Source organism: Dreissena polymorpha, chromosome 1, assembly GCF_020536995.1.
Source record: "Dreissena polymorpha isolate Duluth1 chromosome 1, UMN_Dpol_1.0, whole genome shotgun sequence".
Taxonomy (NCBI): domain Eukaryota; kingdom Metazoa; phylum Mollusca; class Bivalvia; order Myida; family Dreissenidae; genus Dreissena; species Dreissena polymorpha.
This window is the reverse complement of record NC_068355.1, coordinates 186105193-186122587: the sequence shown is the minus strand read 5'-3', so window position 1 is coordinate 186122587 and position 17395 is coordinate 186105193. Positions and strand designations below refer to the sequence as shown.

The 17395-nt window shown below is 35.4% G+C and overlaps 1 protein-coding gene across 1 annotated transcript in view; it reads right to left on the bottom strand.

The window, feature by feature from the left end:
- Positions 1–17395, bottom strand: part of LOC127864230 (uncharacterized) — a 63590-nt gene that overhangs the window by 13849 nt on the left and 32346 nt on the right. The window contains exon 6 of the mRNA XM_052403920.1: positions 9097–9958. The gene's annotated coding sequence lies outside the window, so the exon portion shown is untranslated. The remainder of the gene's footprint in view (positions 1–9096; positions 9959–17395) is intronic.

The window sequence follows — 17395 nt, the reverse complement described above, 5'->3', positions numbered from 1 at the left end:
GTTTATATTCGAAAAATCGCTTTTCCTTTCTCCCAATATTCAGAAAATGACGTATACATGTTGCATAAAATCTAAATACATGTATAGATGATGCTGTTTATTGGTCGTTGTAAAAAAATATTAACTATACACGGCACTTTGTGTACAATCAGATACAATACAATAATTGTTGTGATATTGAACAAACAAAAATATGAAAATGATACAGCGTTTTTGACTTTTATTTTATTCAAGGATGTCAAAATCATTTGCGAGATACCCCGATACTCAAATGGAAATTCACTACGAAGCTTTTACAATGTCGTCTGCGCTACATAGTTTTGTGTATCAATAAAATCACCCACGCCTATTTTCGGGCGCTTTTTGTTTTAGACAAACACTGGACACGAAAATATCATGGGCATATACACGTATTTATTTGTGTTACCCTTGTCCCGATTGGACACTTATTTCATCATATCTTTAAATAGAAACATATAATGCCGAAATGCATTTTATATTTTAGAAAAATGTTGGATGTCTGTGATTATGAGTTTTATTGAGCACTCTTCTCCTCAGTATTAATCAGAATTTGCATTTGAAAATGGAATACACGGGATTAGCCGGTAATGGATAGAGACGGAAAATTTTGCATGTATGTGGTAATCGATTATGACAGTAATAAAAACATGTATCGGGGAAACGATAGACTCGGGATTATACGCATCTATCAGGGAAAGGGTTAAGAAACAGTTAATAAAGATAATTTGGACAGATGATGCAAAACCTTATTGTCAATGCATTATATAGTGAATTGTTTCGCAACGTAGTAACGCCCCATGTAATAAATTTTACGATGCAAAACTCAAAGTCCATTTCTATCCGAGGTACATGTACATTGTAAATTATAATTAATACGATTGTCTGCCAAATGACTCGACACCATCAACAAATTCCTCGGCATCATGCCGAGACGATATGAGGAGTGCCTTGGCGGACAGACGAGGCTACTCGGCGACCAGATAGTCGATTCCAAGTCGACTCCGCGAAAACAAGATGGCCTTTGACTCTGCGGATCACGGAATATGTTTGTTTTGCGTGAGCTGTACTGTATGATCAATGTACCTATGAAGTTTCATGAGCCTAGGCATAAGCATTCTTGAGTTGTCATCCGGAAACCATTTTTCTAAGTTGAGTCACCTTGAACTTGACCTTTGACCTAGTGACCTCAAAATCAATAGGGGTCATCTGCGAGTCATGATTAATGTACCTATGAAGTTTCATGATCCTAGGCATAAGCGTTCTTGAGTTATCATCCAGAAACCATTTTACTAATTCGGGTCACCATGACCTTGACCTTTGACCTAGTGACCTGAAAATCAATAGGGGTCATCTGCGAGTCATGATCAATGTACCTATGAAGTTTCATGATCCTAGGCATAAGCGTTCTTGAGTTATCATCCAGAAACCATTTTACTATTTCAGGTCACCGTGACCTTGACCTTTGACCTAGTGACCTGAAATTCAATAGGGGTCATCTGCAAGTCATTTTCAATGTAACTATGAAGTTTCATGATCCTAAGCATAAGCGTTCTCGAGTTATCATCCGGCAATCATTTTACTATTTCGGGTCACCATGACCTTGACCTTTGACATAGTGACCTCATAATCAATAGGGGTCATCTGCGAGTCATGATCAATGTACCTATGAAGTTTCATGATCCTAGGCCCAAGCTTTCTTGAGTTATCATCCGGAAACCACCTGGTGGACGGACCGACAGACCGACCGACCGACAGACCAACATGTGCAAAGCAATATACCCCCTCTTCTACGAATGGGGGCATAATAATAATAATATCCAAGTATATGTGAAATAAATAATTCAACTTCAAAATAGTAATAAAACTTAGTGAAATAAGCAAATTAAGCCAGTTATTCTTATAAAAGACTTTAAAATGTGCTAGAACTAGGGGCCAGCTCTATGCAGAGAGTTTATTTTAAACATTTTTGGATTGGGACAATTGGGAAAAAATCATGCTGTTTTGAATTAAATTGGGAAAATGGTTGGGTTTTTTTTGCTTTAAAAATTAAACATTGAGAATAAGTCAGGGGTGTGATTGAGGCAAAGTCAGAGGGGAGGAAAATTATTAGTTAACTTAACAGCATGACAAACATAATAAAGCAGAATATGCATATGAATCTGACTATACACAGACCCACTATCATATAAATCAAATCATGTTTGTCGGCATGCCTGTTTCAGACCCACTAACATATACATCAAATCTTGTTTGTCGGCATGCCAGTTTGTCTATTTCCGTGTTCGAAGGATACTCTTCTAAAGTGTTTTACTTCGCGAGTAGACAAAACTCCAATTTGCAAACACTGGTTTCCGTGACACAAATTCACTGCGCACATTTCTTAACAAAATATGTGTTGCTTGTATCTAAAATGTAGTTTTTTTTCCGTTGGCAAACACATTTCATTATTCCTATCAGACTAGGTGATGTCAGTCGCTTATTCGATTGTTATTTGTCATTTCAATAATCTTAATTTTTGCTTCACAACGGCGCCATTTGCAAACGAATCAGCTAAGAAATACCAAACACATTTTAAGAAAACGATTTTAATTGGAAGATTGGGCAACGACAGCCAATTATATCGCTCGTTTTAAAAATGCTTAGTAAGAATCTACCAGTGTTGAATGCGGAGAGATTTGGCAGGCCTCGGATATTTCAGGCCGCTTATGAAATATGTCCGCGGAATCGGTGGTAGCCCCTCTCCCCCACTATTTTTAAAACGGATTTACGCAAATCTCAGAAGTGTCCCCCCGGGACAACCCGATCCGCGCAAATCCGCGAATCCGCAGAAATATCACACCCCTGTAAGTGCTATCTATATTAATTGCACTAAGGTTCAAGTTATAGAGCTGAAATAAGGAAATGAACTCAATGTTGCAACCTATTAAAACTTTTTTGGCGGGCAAACCTTGAATTGAGAATTTTAGCCAGTAATTATGGGAAAATATAGACTTTTTGAGATTAGGAGTGGGACTGAATTTTGGCCCCAATTTCGACAAAATAAATAACACTGTAAGGTCTCACCTGAAGCTTAAGGAGCTGAGCTGATATTGCTAAGGGCTGAGTTTGAGTCCTGATTAACGTCGGGTTGAGAGTCGAAGGGCGTTCTGGACCACACAACACAACTGCTGTCATTTTTCAAAGCCTTCTCTAGCCTCGATTCAAAACTAGGCCTATGGGCTCGGAGTGCGAAGTGCTCGTAACAAAGCTAGACATGTTCACATTTTGCGCCTTGTTTACAATCTTGGGCGGAATTTGCGTCTGAGGCATGCCCCAATGATGTATTGTGCTCTGTGTGTTCACTGCCAAGTCATTACTGCCTTTCTTCGTCAGCATAAGCGTCAGAAGCGTGTTCTTTTTGGACAGTTTACACGTCTGAGAGGACAAACCCAGATGTCAGTAACACTATTACTGTCAAAACTATCAACAGCAGAAGTATCTACATTGGAAAGCCTATACTTCTAAATTAATTGCTTCAATTGTTCCTTGATTTTTTCCCCGTTTCTTGCTGAATTTTTGTTGGTCCCATAATGAATGGAACAAGTTATTCAACTTTTTATTCTGTGATATTCTTTGTGATGTCCAACAGCACGAACACTGGCTGTTAGTGTTAACATTTCTAGTACTTATATTTAACAAAACTAGGGCTCACTCAGGCTTGAGTGCGGAAAACTCGACCAGGACATTGCGGTTGTTGAGAACAGCCCGTAAAAACTTGACGAGCTGAGAATTTCCTGCAGATGAGAATTGTTCAACGATGCTGATCCTTTGAGGCTGCAGGTCAAAAGTGAGGAATTAGGGGTCAGGGGAGGGGAAGGGTCGTCATTGACTGGATCTCCTGCATGCTGGACTGGTTCTGTTGCTGGGCCAACTCGATACCAATGCTGGTGCACTCCTGAAAACAACAACAGCACAGTGGGTGATATGAACGTGTAACAAATGTTTATATTACAATCTACAACAAACTATGCCTCTTGATTGGATGTGAAGGTTTTCAAGAGCAAAAATTCATTCTCATGAATGTCTTATCTGGTATTTCATTGGTTCCTAGTCCTGAAAAGCACGAACATCTATACAATTAAACCATTTTGTATTAAAACATTAAAAGTGTTGGCTATTGCTATACTAACCTGTAAGTTCATAATTATATTTTTTCATAACTTTCAGAGATACTTTCATAAGCCAATATGCAGCTCGTCAATATAAGCAAGTGTCGTCCCAGATTAGCATGAGGGAAAAAACTTTCTGACTAGACTGAATTTTCATCAAGATGATTCTTCTTTTTAACAAAAAAAAATACCTTTAAAGAGGAAAGTGTTGTCTCTTCTAAGCCTGTGCAGAATATCTGGGACAACAATTAAAGCACATGCATGAAGCCCCATTTTCCACAGCATGGCTTATTTATCTTTTTAGCCATTTTTTCAAGCATAACAAGACCAAAGAATGAAAAATTATCTTGTTAAAAATTTAATATCGTTTGAGTGTACCCATTCTTTTAATCACTTTACTTTTACAAAGCATTCAAATATGTTTTACTGTTAATATATGTTTCAATAAATGGAGGGCAAAAACTAAATAAAAATGTCTTCCCAAAGTTGCACAAAGACACATACATTTCTTACCATGCCTTGAAATGTCTTAGCTTGTTAAAATCTGTTTAAATTCACAATAGAAAACATATCCAAAGTAAATCAATATCCAACAAATTAAATGTTCAGTTTCAGTGCTCATTTCATTATTCCACTAGCATATAAGGAAGCGCCTATTATGGTGTACTTTATAAAGAAGGAAAGAAAATCTGTTCAGTTTTCACATACACCTGGGAGTAAAATTATGTTACAGGCCACCTGCCCTTAATTACTTCTAGCTGATAACACTACTTTGCTCTTACTTTGATGACGCCCACAAATCCAAATTTTCACAGTAACCAATACCAAGACATGAATTTTTTCTAAGTAAATTGAAAACATTAACTTTGTTTCATATGTTTAGGGAAAATGAAAGTTTCAGTAAAAATATTACCCAAACACCCTCAAACACAAATCATATACATGTAACAGGGCTTGGTTTGTCTCATCTTTGTGAAGGTTTCAGCCCACTCATTTAAAATTTGTTAAAAGTTGTGAACAAATGAGGAGCAAACTCCTTAAAATTGCCAAAATTTGAGTCACAAATTTGTTTTAATTGTGAAACTTTGAGTCACGAAATTCTCAAATTTGAGGAATTTGACCTAGTGACCTGAAAATCAATAGGGGTCATCTGCCAGTCATGACCAATGTACCTATGAAGTTTCATGATCCAGGGCATAAGCGTTCTTGAGTTATCACCCGGAAACCATTTTACTATTTCGGGTCACCGTGACCTTGACCTTTGACCTAGTGACCAGAAAATCAATAGGGGTCATCTGCCAGTCATGATCAAACTACCTATCAAGTTTCATGATCCTAGGCATAAGCGTTCTTGAGTTATAATCCGGAAACCAGTTTACTATTTCAGGCCACCGTGACCTTGACCTTTGACCTTGTGACCTGAAAATCAATAGGGTTCATCTGCGAGTCATGATCAATCTACCTATCAAGTTTCATGATCCTAGGCATAAGCGTTCTTGAGTTATCGTCCGGAAACCATTTTAACATTTCGGGTCACCGTGACCTTGACCTTTGACCTAGTGACCTCAAAATCAATAGGGGTCATCTGCGAGTCATGGTCAATCTACCTATCAAGTTTCATGATCCTAGGCATAAGCGTTCTTGAGTTATCATCCGGAAACCATTTTACTATTTCGGGTCACTGTGACCTTGACCTTTGACCTAGTGACCTGAAAATCAATAGGGGTCATCTGCGAGTCATGATCAATCTACCTATCAAGTTTCATGATCCTAGGCATAAGCGTTCTTGAATATCATCCGGAAACCATTTTACTATTTCGGGTCACAGTGACCTTGACCTTTGACCTAGTGACCTCAAAATCAATAGGGGTCATCTGCGAGTCATGATCAATGTTACAATTGATATAGAATCTGTTTTTGAAAATAGTTTAAGAGCCAGATATGTTGGTACCTGCTGATAAATGGCTTGTTTGTTGTTGTTGTTTTTAGTTTTAATATATCTCTAGATGTTCAATTTAAAATGAAAATTTGAGGGTTAAGCTTGACACTTTCGCATTTTCTTCACTTTTCTATATACTATACAAACGTTTGTCGCTGAACTTTTAAACTGAAATAGGATTAACATGTCAATTAATAAAAGAGCAGAAACCACAGTTGGCATTTGGTTTAACCAATTAATTAAAGTATGATTGCATCTAAAGTCTTAGGCTATTAAGAGTGGGTCTCTTGAAAGCTTTGCCACAGTGACTCCTTTTGCAATGGCAAGGCCACTTACTTATTGAGATAAAGGGGCTAAGTTGTAGTTGGGGACATTTCTCTCTGGGCCTGAACTTGTGAGTATAAGCCTCTGTGAACAGATAAAATGGTCTTAGCGCCTCCCAGAAATGTGTGCCTGTAAACCAAATAATTCAATGAATTCTGAAATGGCATCTGCTATATTGAAAGTCAATGAAGTTGGTTTGATTAAATAAATGCTCAAATATTGCCTTCTATATAATTATGTACTCTTTATACAAACAGTGTTCATCCCTCTGAAGCTTATTAAGTGATGTGAAAAAACCAAAAAAGTGGAACGGATATAAGGAGGATAAAATGAAGGACGGAGGTTACTGGTAATTAATGACAATGACAAATCTTTACACCCCCCCCCCACCCCCTGCACCATTTCATAACGTAGTGACTTAGAAATCCCTATATACTGCAAAAGATCTCAAGGCTATCGGCGGCTATTATGCATATTTACGAGTGCATAGAAATGTTATTTAAAATTTTTAAGTTAGTTGCAAGGAGTTTAATCAACACGTGAAATTAGGAGTACACACCTGCACATTATACAGGGTTAATTACAGCCCAAATATACCTTGTAAATGAGATAATCTCGGCCCTTAGGCAGGAAAGTTTGAAACCCCAGGTTTAGACTGGCTGCACCCTGCGGGAAGGATTCGCTGAGCATTTGCCCTGAGGTCCTGTGCCAAGAGCATACTACCCCCAATGCACAGGAAATGTCTCTGGGCGTCTGGGACCAGCTGACCAGAGAGCCTGTTGTTAGGCTGGGTACCAATCAAGAATTGCATTAAATCCTGACAACAATAAATTGATATTTAGGATATCGCAATTGATTGTTCACCAATAACTCAGAATAGCGTTGTATCAATGTTTAACGCGCATCAACTTGAAATTGAAAGTTAGGGGTTTTAAACCTCAAGAAATACATGGTACAGTACAGTTTGTAGCAAGGTGTAATACTTAATTTTTTTAATCAAAAACAGGCCTTACTTGAGCCATTTAGAATGTGAGACTGTACACCTTTAATTATGCGATATACAACTTTAAATGTGATAATAAACAACTTTAAATGTAAGACTACATAATTCTAAATGTGATACTCAGCAACTGAAAATGTGAGACATTACAGCTTTAAATGTGACACTGTACAGCTTAAAGTGTGAGACTGCACACCTTTAAATGTGACAGTTTATGACTTATATGTGAGACTAAACAACTTTAAATGTGAGACAATTAATACAACTGTATGACATATAATAAGAAACAATAGATGTGAGTTGAATACTGTAAGTGTATGAGTACTTAATCACACACGTTTTATCTATGGATCAGACAGAAATACAGATGAACGTCTATATTGAATTCAGTCTATGACACTCTATGACACTCTATCTTGCAACCAGGGGTTGTAATAATTTAACTAGTTATTATTGCCTATTCTGGTTAAAACTATTCTCTCTAGGTGATTTTGAATTGATACTTATAGCAACAGGTGCTGAAATTGTGTGCATACGGATATGAAAGCAATATAGTGCTATTGTTTTGACAACATCCGGGCTCTAATTTCAATAATAATCATATCCAATTATATGTGAAATAAATAATTTATATAACTCCAACTTCAAAATAGTAATGAAACTTTGTGAAATAAGAAAATTAAACAAGTTATTCTTATCAAAGACTCTAAAATGTGCTAGAACTAGGGGCCAGCTCTACGCAGAGAGTTTATTTTAAACATTTTTGGATTGGGACAATTCGGAAAAAATCATGCTGTTTTGAATTAAATTGGGAAAATGGTTGTTGTTTTTGTTAAAAAAATTAAACATTGAGAATAAGTGCTAGCCTATCAAGATTAATTGCACTAAGGTTCAAGTTATAGAGCTGAATAAGGAAATGAACTCAATGTTGCAACCTATTAAAACATTTTTTGGGGGAAAATCTTGAACTGAGAATTTTAGCCAGTACAGGCTTTTTCCGCTCCATTTTGGGAAAACGCCACACTGGAATTTTGGGAATTTCGCATCGTGAAAACCCCCATTTTGGGAAAAAAAATTAAATCGCAAAATTGGCTCAATTGGGAAAAACTATCGCATGTGAATAGTGTTTCATATATTTCAAAGAAGCCGTTAACTGGTAAATAACGACTATTTTGATAACTTATTATTAAAATTTTACAAAATATTATGAACATGTGTGATAAGTGCAGGTTTTTTAATCTGAATTTGGGGGAAAAGGCCTGGCCTTTTTTGAGGTGAAAAAAATCGCGCGAAGCGCCGGATTTTGAGGAAAATAAGGAAAGTCTTAAATAATCATTAACATATTTTACAGTTTAAAAAAAAATTCAAGGCAGCAGATAATTTAATTAAGCAATATTTCTATTTTCTACACCGGATGAGGTAAACTTATATATTTTATGGTTTAAAAAAATTTTTTTTTTTTTTTTTGGGAATAAGGAATTTTTTTTTCAATTGGGAAAAAAACAACCAGATTTGCATTGGGAATGGGGCCGAATTTCGGACCCGTGGCATAGGGCGTAAAAAGCCTGCAGTAATTATGGCAAAATATAGACTTTTTGAGTCTAGGAGTGGGACTCAATTTTGGCCCCAATTTCAACAAAATAAATAATACTGTAAGGTCTCACCTGAGGCTCAAGGAGCTGAGCTGATATTGCTAAGGGCTGAGTTTGAGTTCTGATTAACATCGGGTTGAGAGTCGAAGGGCGTACTGGACCAAACAACACAACTGCTGTCATTTGTCAATGCCTTCTCTAGCCTCGATTCAATACGAGGCCTATGGGCTCGGAGTGGGAAGTGCTCGTAACAAAGCTAGACATATTCACATTTTGCACCTTGTTTATAATCTTGAGCGGAATTTGCCTCTGAGGCATGCCCCAAGGATGTATTGTCCTCTTGGTGTTCACAGCCAGGTCATTCTTGCCTTTCTTCATCAGCAAAAGCGTCAGAAGCTTTTTCTCTTTGGACAGTTTACACGCCTGAGAGGACAAACTGAGACGTCCGTAACGCTATTACTGTCAAAACTATCAACAGCAGAAGTATCTACTTTGGAAAGCCTACACTTCTAAATTAATCGCTTCAATTGTTCCTTGATTTTTTGCCGTTTCTTGCTGAATTTCTGTTGGTCCCATAATGAATGGAACAAGTTATTCAACTTTTAATTCTGTGATATTCTTTGTGATGTCCAACAGCAAGAACACTGGCTGTTAGTGTTACCATTTCTGCTGCTTATATTTATCAAAACTACTCAGGCTTGAGTGTGGAAAACTCGACCAGGACATTGCGGTTGTTGAGAACAGCCCGTGAAAATTTGACATGCTGAGAATTTCCTGCAGAACAGAATTGTTCAATGATGCTGATCCTTTGAGGCTGCAGGTGAAAAGAGGACGTTAGGGGTCAGGGGAGGGAAAGGGTTGTCCTTGACTGGATCTCCTGCATGCTGGACTGGTTCTGTTGCTGGGCCAGCTCAATACCAATGCTGGTGCTCTCCTGAAAACAGCACAGTGGGTGATATGAACGTGTAACAAATGTTTATATTACAATCTACAACAAACTATGCCTCTTGATCAGATGTGAAGGTTTTCAACAGCAAAAATTCCCATGAATGCCTAATCTGGAATTTCATTGGTTCCGTGTCCTGAATAGCATGAACATTTATACAATTAAACCATTTCGTATTTAAGGATGTTCGATCGTTTTGTGATAATTTTCAAAATATCCGGAATGCTATAATTTTTTGTATGGTGATTAATGAATCTGTATCTGAAATTAATATAAAATAAAAAAGAGAGGTCACCGTGAATAATTTTGAGATAACGAAGGTTTTTAAATGCCATGTGCGTTTGAAAAAAGGTCATTTTTGCGGGGCATAAATTTGGGGGTATGGTAAAATGTTTTTGTGTAATACATTTAAAATGGCATAATAGTATTGAGATTGCATTAGATTAGCAACTGTAACATGTGTATTATCATAGTGAACAGTTTTAAAACCAAAAATTATGGAAATCGTAAAAAATAATGAGAAATAAGTATGAATAGTTTTTTGTTTGTTTTGAATTTTTTATTGCACAGTTCAAAATAGATAACATGCAATACAGATACATATTTCTGTTGATGTAATATTCATATTCATTTGAAGTTCTCAATAATTAAAGGAAACTAGCTAAGCATTAAAATGAAGTAAAGAAATTGATAGGTCACCGTGGATTTTTTTTTGCTATAGACATTTTAATATGGACTTAATTTCAAAAATACAATGACTAACATTGTAATAGTAATTAAAACATATCTGTATAATAACTGCTCCATAACAATCAAATTATCAACTGAAATGTGATACACGTAGAAATATTTATAATTTATATTGTTATGAAAATATTTCAGATGTAACAACTGAAAAAACAATGTTGATGTTCATATAAACATCTTAAATTACCCCACCCACCTGTTACCCATGTTGTTGGTTGTAAATTGAACATATGTATTAGGTATTTTAAAATTATTTTTAGAACTGTGTGATGTGTATTTAAAGACAAGAGGCCATGATGGCCCTGTATCGCTCCACTGCTGAAAAAAAGACTGAAACAAATATTCTCCGCATGTGCAGATACTTAAATATAGGCCCTATTTAAGCACATGTACAATTTTGTGACCACCTGGGCTGGGTCAAATTTAACATCAGGGGCATAATCTGAGCAAACTTTGTAGAGGACTACTATATCTCACTCCATACAAAATGTGGTGGCCCTAAGTCTTAGATGTAGAGTTAAGGACAAGAATATTTTTAAAGTTTTCACAAAATAAGCAAGATACAAGCGTATATAATGTTCAATTTTGTGACCCGCAGGTCAGGGTCAAATTTGACCCAAAGTAACAAACTTGGTAGATGACTATAAGATGTTCCTGCATACCAAATTTGGTAGCCATAGTCAGAATGGTTTTTGACAAGATTTTTTAAGATTTCACAAAATAGGCGCTTTATAAGCGTTTATTAAATTTTGTGACCCCCCGTGGCAGGGTCAAAGTTGACCCCAGAGGCATTATTTGAACAAATTTGGTAGAGGTTTATAAGATGTCACTACATACCAAATTTGGTAGCCCTAGGCCCAATAGATATGGACAATTTTTTTTTAAGTTTTCACAAATTAAGCACTTTATAAGCATATGTTCAGTTTTATAACCCCCGGGGCAGTTTCAAATTTAACCCAAGGGGCATAATTTGAACAAACTTGGTAGAGAACTATTACATGTCACTACATACCAAATTTGGTAGCCCTATGCCATACTAATATGAACAAGAAGATTTTTAAAGTTTTCACAAAAAATGCCTAATATAAGCATATGTTCAATTTTGTGAACCTCAGGGCAGGGTCAAACTTGACCCTAGGGGCATAATTTGAACAAACTTGGTAGAGGACTATAAGATGCCACTACATACCAAATTTGGAAGCCCAAGGCCCAATGGTTATGGACGAAAAAATATGTGAAGTTTTCACAAAATAGACCCTATATAAGCATATGTTGAATTTTGTGACCCCGGGGCAGGGTCAAATTTGACCCCAGGGGCATAATTTGAACAACGTTGAAAGAGGAACATTCCTGAGAAATTTCATCACAATTGGACCAGTAGTTTAGGAGAAGAAGATGTTTAAAGGAAACGTTCAGGCACGCACGCACGACGGACACAGAATCATAACATAAGCCCCGCTGGCCTTTGGCCAGTGAAGCTTAAAACAACAAAGAATACAATAAGCTGGGCAATTATGTTTCACACACCATCTGTGGTTTAATGCACTGCCAAAAATATCTTACAACTAAGGTGAAACATGAGAAATACAACTGACATAAGAATCACAACTATGTTCGTCATCGAGAAGGAAAAACAATTATGTAACAGCTATTAGATTTCATAGCTTATCTATATACAAGATGCAAATTACAATTGGTTAGATGTCAGGCAACAAATAACTCGCTTTTGTACATATTATTTTCTTTGATTTTGTTACTCTGATTTGTCCGTTTGTAACCTCTGACAGGGGGCTCCTCAAACCACTCAGTCCGTTTCTTTTTGATACAGGACTCAAATGTTTAAGTTGAAATCCACTTCCTGCAACTTTCCTTGCAACACCTTGACTTATAAATTTTGTATCAATTATGGTTTGTAAAGATTTGATGTTGGAAGCAACATTTAGTTACACATTGTATGTTAACACTGCTCGGTAAAAGCTGAATGAATATTTGTTAACAATTTTTGGTCAAGAGGAACAGAGTTCACTAACTTTTGTAAAGCTAAAATATCCTGTATAGCGCCATGTGCCATGTATAATTCACCAATGACGTCTTTAACTAAATGTTCCCGCTTATATGATTTCATATTTGGTAATATTTCCTTTAACATTTTTAAGTATCTAAAAAGCCACAAATATTTTGCTGAAACTCAAACATTTTTCAACAAGTATGGATAGCACGGAGCAAAACTTTACAATCAAAAGACTCTATATTATGCCCAACTAAAATAATTGGTGAACATTTCTGTAAGAATGTTATAAAACTTGTCAATGCAGATTTGATGGGGACAGCTGTTACTGTTTGTCTCTTGACAAGCATAGAGTCGCTAACAACTGTCACTCCAGTTATTTCTGACGCTTGCAAGGAAATCTTCTTCTCATGCATCACATATGTTGAAAATTGACCAGTTGAATGCACTGCAGCTATCTGAATTATGTGAGAAGTGTGCTCTGAAAAAACAAAACAAAAATTTTTAATAGAAATTGCACAAAATCCATTTTAGCCCCGTTAATCACAGAGCCCTGGGTCGCTCCCCCAAGTACAATGTAAACTTCTTAAAATACATTTGAAGTGTTTACAATAAATATAAAAGGGAAAAACATTGCCCCCCACCAGGACAGGACTTTTTTTTAAGCTTAATGTGAACAATCGTAGAAGAGGTTCCTTCACATCCATTCTCTATGCATTGTGGTTTAAGAGAATGTTCAGTTGAAGGGTTATTGATCGGAAACAATTTTCACACTTATTGTGACCTTTGACTAAGTGACCATAATTTAAATGGGGGTTATCAACTGTCCAATCCCTATGCACATGGAGAGTAAAAAGCCAATCAGTGAAAAAGTTGACAAATTATTGATCGGAAACTTAATGATCTACCCACAGACAAACATCCAGCAAAACAATATTAACTCTCTCTTCCAAGGGGGGCATAATAACTGTTATTATGAAAATTGAAACGCTCTTTTCTTCCATTCATGGATATATCAAAGTAAGTTGTTGGCATCTAATGATCTTATGTATTCATAAATCTGAAGAAGCGAAGAGAAGAGTGTTTAAATTCTTAAATGATGCACAATAATGTACTAAAGCCAGTTGTGGGTAATGTAACATTGCATCATCTAAGTGGTATTTACTATCATTTTATCAATAAAGATTAAGAATGATGTATTAAATGAAAGCAAAATGAGAAATTAGTCTGAACATAACTCTTGTTGCAATTCAATCATATGCTAGGTTGACCAACAATTCACACGATATCTCTTACACATTGAGTTACTCAGCAATAGCAGGTTGAATTATGTTATACATGTAAGTAAATATGTATATTTTTTAATAGAAGTTCAACTTAGGAGATTTAGAGTACCTAAATACCTGAATTGGACCAAGATAAACTTCTGTATGTGCAACACTGCCCTTGTCAAATAAAAACGCACTTTTTACCAAAACACACATTTAGCGCACTTAAAAGTGCGTTAATTGTGTGTTTTTTGTTAATATGTGCGTTTTCAGTGTTCAAAAGTGCATATAAGTGCGCTTTTTTTGTGCGTTTTTTCTTTTCTAGTGCGTTATTTAAGTGAAAAAGTGCGTTTTTTTGTGTGTTTTCTTCATCTGTAAGTGCGCTTTTGAGTGTAGATGTGAGCAAAATGTGTGTTTTTATCTAAGAAGTGCGTCTTTTATTTAGGAAGTGCGTTTTTTGTGTGTTTTCTTCATCTGTTAGTGCGCTTTTGAGTGTAGATGTGAGCAAAATGTGTGTTTTTTATCTAAGAAGTGCGTCTTTTATTTAGGAAGTGCGTCTTTTATCTAAGAAGTGTGTTTTAAGGTTTACAGATGTGGTTTTTTTCTCACAAAAGTGCGTTTTTCTAATTTGATGTGCGTCTTATTTAAGCATAAGTTAGTCTTTTATTTCATAAGTGCGTTTTTATCATATGTGTATCTAAAAAGACACATGTTTAACACACTTCTTAAAAAGTGCGTCTTTAACAACCGTTTAGCAAATGTTGTACAGAAATTGAACAAGAAACAAAATTGTTGCAGGCTCTAACAATTTATTTACATCAAATGATTAAACATAGACATATATCTCAGTAACCTGTAATAATATAAGGGGCAGTTTGAATAATTAGTGGTTGTCCATATTAACCTGTTTAATGTTTACATACTTTATCATACAATGCATACCCTATTGCTTACGTTTTAATCTCAAACATTTCTAAAAATTTCCACCTAAATCAGACTTAAATAACTAATTTAAAATATTGAAAGTGTCAAAAGTATTATATGGGCTTGATAGTATCAATTATATTTCCTCAACATAAATAAGTATTTGAACTTTCTTATACTGATATTTATACCCTAATACAATTAATGTCTACCACATTGACCATAAACATACATTTTAAAAGGCAATTAAAATAATATTTATACTATTAATATTTTTTGCTAAAACCATTCAGCATGTTATATTTAAATATTTACAATTAAATATAATGTGTCAAGGGTGCTGTGTATTATTCAATAAATATTTTGGTGTTGAAATGACTGCCTTATCAGTATTTCTCAAATTATGCAATTTTTGGCTTAGACACAGCATGGTATCAGATAAGAGAATAGCCAGTCCCTATCAGTCCTCCATCTAAGCCTAACTAAGGGGTGTTGATATACTTATGATTTGTTCAGGCACCATCTATTTGAGAACCACAGATAGGAAGTTATTTTTTGAAAACAAGCAGCACCAGCGACTGACTTTAAGCTAGAATTAAGACTTATTATTCTAGTGTAAAATGTCTTGAAATACTTTCAGCATGAAGTATTGTGTGATGAAAAAAATGTGTATTTACTACAATGTGTAAATCAACAATAAAGGAGATTAAAAGTGGGTGGTTAAAGACATATAAAGTGATATGGTCTAGTTCAACAACTTCCTGTATTTTTGGAATACTGAAGAACAGTCTGTTGTAACAGGTTCGTATTTTCAATTCTGCATCCCTTTTTTATTTAGTTTATTGAATTAATTATGATCATTATCATATTTATGTATTGTCACTGGGAAATGTAAATGGATGAGTAAATGCAATGCAATTTTAAAGAAAAACAACACCATTTGAATTATTATGGCTGTATTTTATGGTTATTGTCATCTTAAAGTTATTTATACCTATTTTTGGTCATTAATGAACAGATTTTTCACCCATATTAAATGAGAACTTTTAAATTTAAAGGTTAAACCCCATGGAAAGAATGTGCATCATCGCATCGCCTGCCAAAAAAGGGAGCAAAAGAGAGACTTATACCTGATGTATGGACTTGAATACCAGGTTTTACCCTGCACAAGCTGGCCGACATGAGGAGAACAGGGAAAACCGCGCCCTCTCCTTGACCAAGAAAAGCTGGATTTGTTTAGAGGTAAAACTATACAGGGTACTGGTTATTGCATTTTAAAGGGGTCACACTTCCGACCAGTCCACACAGCAAAATGAGACCACATAAATTGGTACATTTTCGAACAGTATTTTCTATCAAACGTATTTATTTATGAAAAGCGTTAAGTCACATGTGATCAGGGGATAAAAATTGCAAAATAAACAACCAAAAACAACAAGCAAACAAACTAGTTTTGATTTAAATTTATAATTTTTATAGCAACAAGATTACCATAACAGCAATATTCAACACTTACATTATAAAATATCTTTCAGGACCTGATCAAATGAGATCATGCACGAGACGCATCGCGCAAAGGCCATGACAGTATAATAGTTGCAAAGAAGTTTGACCGGCTGGTGGCAGACTTGGAGAGAAAGATGAGAGCTGCACTCCGCTGCCTCAAAGAAATGCTGAAAGGCCTTGATTGATATGCATCTTTCTTATGTATAAAGCTGTTCGTGTGTATATACTGTACATGTTATTATAGTATGCTATTATTTTTTGTTTATTTATAATCAAATTATGTTTATATTTATTTCATCAAATTGCCATTGATATTTAATTACTCATGTATGTTAAAAAATGTTGGTGTACATTAAAGTATAAAATTGAATTATCTTGTAATTATTAAAATACACAAATATATATGTTTATATAATTTTTGGTTTTTATTGCATATCTGAATTAATAAAAACTTTTAACAGCATATAATTGAATCAACTGTTAAGGCAAAAGATGCACCTTTAACGCACATGTGTGCTTTTTGTGAGTGCGTTTTTTGCTGCCATTCATGTGCGTAAATTGTGCATTTTGTGTGGGTTATAACTGCGCTTAACGTGCGTTAAATGTGCGCTTTTTGTGAGTTAAATGTGCGCTTTTTTATTTAAAAAGCGCACATTTAACGCACATAAAAGCGCACATTTAACACACATATGCGCTTTTATGTGGGTTATAACTGCGCTTTTCGTGAGTTAAATGTGCGCTTTTTAAAATAAAAAAGCGCACATTTAACTCACAAAAAGCGCACATTTAACGCACTTAAAAGCGCACATTTTACACACATAAATGGCAGTCAAAAACGCACTTATAAAAAGCGCACGTTTAACGCACATTCACAAAAAGCGCACATTTAACGCACTTAAAAGCGCACATTTTACACACATAAATGGTAGTCAAAAACACACTTATATAAAAAGCGCACGTTTAACGCACATT